The following is a 3,669-nucleotide window of genomic DNA, read 5'->3' on the forward strand; positions in this document are numbered from 1 at the left end:
TAACCATTTCAAAATAAGATCAAAAGCTCGATCCAACGTCGAGTAATCATTTTCAAAACTTAACAGAGCCAGCACACATTCATCCATCCTCTTGTAAGTCGATTGCCTCAGGCATCGCCATCTATCTGTAAGTTGATTGCCTCTGGCATCGCCATCTACCCTTATCTGTAACTCCTCTCCGCGCTCCATCCTTCGACTCTTTTTCCGTTTAGGTAACACCCATTTTGGTATAACCCTTTGTATGATAACATAGGTAGAATTCCCCTACTCTTTGCATGCTAACATTAGGTAGATGTTCCCCTTTGTAAATCCTAACACATAGGTCCATATTGAATGATAACTCTAGAGCAGAGCCTCCCCACTTTTAGACCTTCCGTGCGTCTCCAATCTTGTGGCATGTCAGTCCGTTCTATTGCAAAGAGGTAACTGCCTAAGACTCGATTCGACGAGCTGCGACACCTACTGCTAGGACGTTGAACACACTGGCCACCCTCCTTTGACATAGTTGGTGTCCTCTTTTGTAAGTCCATGTTCAGATGGCAATCCTTAACTCCTAGTTTGCCGAACTACGTTTTGCTCTGATTCTCATTCCAGATGAGATACGTAGGCATAAGACGTGACGTCTTACCGAGCACACTTCTCTTTAACCCATAGGTAGTCGAGCTACGAAGACTATGATTCTCATACTCAGATGAGATACGTAGGCAGTGGATGCGACATCCTTGCGAGTCATTTTCTTTTAACCTTCCTTTTAGTAAATAGTACTTTAGATATACCTACACCCTTTAGACTAGAACAACACTTATGAAAAGGGCTCCCTATAAGTGCCTAGGATGTTGATAACACGAAATTATATCATATTTTAGGACTTAATTCCATTAAATTCTATGACTATTTATTTCGGTTTACTGCATTTTATGAGATATTACGTGGTATTTTCTTCCTATTTGTCTCAGGTAGTCCATTTTGAAGAACAAGTGAAAACGGAAGAAAAGAAGGTGCAAAAAGGAGAGAAAAGGAACCAAATGCCAAAGCCCAGCCCAAAGCGCACAAGTCACCAATGTTGTGCCTGTGACGGACGTCACAGGGTGCGTGACGAGCGTCACGCAAAACAGCCTTGTGACGGACGTCACACATGGTGTGACGAGCGTCACACCGTTCCACTACCTTTTTGGCGCAAGTAACGCCCTCAGAAGACTTGAAGAAGAGACGTTGAGGAGTTGGTCTCCTATATCCACGCCGTGCATTTAGCCACGTTGAAGAAGGGGAGAAACGGAAAGCAGTTACCAGCACCAATATAAATAGCCATCTCAAAAACCTAAAGGCCTCTCGGTTTTTCCACGCTCATATTGCCGAAGCTCTGCCAATTTTCTTTTCACGCTTTTGCTTAATTTTCTGTTCCAGCAACTTAACATTGTTTATTTTATTTATTTCTTTTGCAAGTTCTACATTCTTTTTCCCTTGCAATTTACCTTTCCCTTTTTAGCATTTAGATATTTTTCGCATAATAGTTTCTACACCGGAAACTATTGTGCAACTTTTTATCGGATCTAACCTTACGTTAGATTCTAGTTTTATTTCCTTGGTTTAATTTATTGTTTAATTGAAGAATCGAAGAACAAATCCTACCGGCTTGTGGTGGAGTGTTCAAGACTATTGTATTACGCATTCAGGTTCTTTAATCATTATTTAATATTTTGTTTTATTATTTATCTATATTATCTGCCTGGAATGAGTCTGTTTATGCATGATATGTATTCTTGTTTATTTAGCATGTCTGGCTAATTCGCCTAGGTATCGGTATGTAAAGTAAGCAGAATAAGGGATCAAGACTAGTCGGTCTATCTAAACTTAAAATTAAAATCAATCTTTTTATGGTCTCAACTTACAGGTTTAATAACAAGATTTTTTACAAAAGTAAAGGACATAAAGAAGTTAAATTCAACAGAGCGAGAGTTTGAGGTTTTAACCGGACAGTGTAAGTTAGGCATTAATTCTAGATCAGGGCGAGAGCAAGTTTTAGAGTTAATTAAATTCTGACTTTTTCCAAAAAGTATTTTTAAAGATTGAATGTGAGGACGAGAGTTAAGCATTTGGATTTGATTATATAACCTAAGTCAACAGAGCGAGAGTTTGAGATAAGGGTGTTTAAAACGGTCAGTGTTTTCTTAAAAAGAGTTTCTGCAACTTTATTGTTTTCAAAATATGGTTTTTGACTTAACTATAAGTGACAGCTACATTAATATAAAATCATGGTTTATTCAACAGAGCGAGAGTTTGAGATAAAACCTTTAACCAATAAAGTTAACTGGAACGATTTATTTTAAAAAACCAAGAAACCGACAAAGACTTGATTCCCTAGTTTTGACGAACTACATACCGATATCCGTTTTATTAATATTTAATCCAGATCTTAGTTTAGCCTTTAGTTTTTCCCCAAACAATCAAACATTTTTAACCTTAGATTTACGTAGTAACCTTAGATAACGGTATATCGATTCATAAGTCCCTGTGGGATCGATATCTTTTAAAACTACGCGATAGAATTGTGCACTTGCAGTTTGTATCCCATTCTCGACTCACACAGTCGAGCGATCAAGTTTTTGGCGCCGTTGCCGGGGACTTTTATTCAATCGATATCGTAACTCTTCCGTTACGCTGTAGAGACTAAGGTTTCTTTTTCTTCTATTCTTTCTTTCGTTGATTTGTATGCCACGCACTCGCTCACAAGGTGAACCGCTCTATCTACGAATCAACGATATCGAACTATATCTCCGAGTCTTACGACGAATTCGGGAATATCGTGCTACAAACAATCTCCCTCCTATAGACTTTCCTGATCTCAAAGATCTTCCTTCTTTAACCGAGATGGCAGAACCAGCTCGTGCTCTTAGAGATTACGCCGCTCCATCGCAAGATGAACCGCATTCAAGTATTGCTCCGCCCGCAATTGAAGCAAACAACTTCGAACTCAAACCTTCGCTGTTGTAGGCTGTGCAACAGAACCAATTCTCTGGAAATCTTACCGAAGATCCAAACCTTCATTTATCCGTATTTGTTCAATACGCTGATACTGTTAAAGCTAATGGTGTCACTTCAGAGGCAATTCGACTTCGTCTTTTTCCTTTCTCATTAAGAGATAGCGCTAGAAGATGGCTTCAATCTCTTCCTTCCAACTCAGTCACCACATGGAACGAGTTGAAGAAAGTTTTTCTTGCCCGATATTTTCCGCCAAGCAAAACAGCTATGTTAAGAGCCCAGATAAACGGATTTAAACAGAAAGACAACGAGTCTCTTTTCGAAGCATGGGAAAGATACAAAGACATGATGAGACTTTGCCCACACCATGGTTTGGAAGGCTGGTTAGTAATTCACACATTTTATAATGGTCTCTTATACAATACAAGGTTAACAATAGACGCCGCTGCAGGTGGTGCACTAATGAACAAACCTTATGCTGATGCTTACCAGCTTATCGAGAGCATGGCCCAAAACCACTATCAGTGGGGAACCGAACGAACAACGGTGGAAAAACCTCAACCGAAAACTGGCATGTACGAGATAAGTAACCTTGATCACGTTAATGCAAAAGTGGATGCTTTGGTCCAGAAAATTGAAAGTTTAAACGTATCACCTCCAGCCGCCGTGGTTGCTATAACTCAGAATTGC

The 3,669-nt window shown here is 39.5% G+C and overlaps 1 pseudogene; it reads right to left on the reverse strand.

The window, feature by feature from the left end:
• Positions 1-3,253: 3,253 nt before the first annotated feature.
• Positions 3,254-3,353, reverse strand: LOC127109167 (uncharacterized; annotated as a pseudogene).
• Between the last annotated feature and the right edge of the window lie 316 nt (positions 3,354-3,669).

Source organism: Lathyrus oleraceus, chromosome 7 (genome assembly GCF_024323335.1).
Source record: "Lathyrus oleraceus cultivar Zhongwan6 chromosome 7, CAAS_Psat_ZW6_1.0, whole genome shotgun sequence".
In the NCBI taxonomy this organism is placed as follows: Eukaryota; Viridiplantae; Streptophyta; class Magnoliopsida; order Fabales; family Fabaceae; genus Lathyrus; species Lathyrus oleraceus.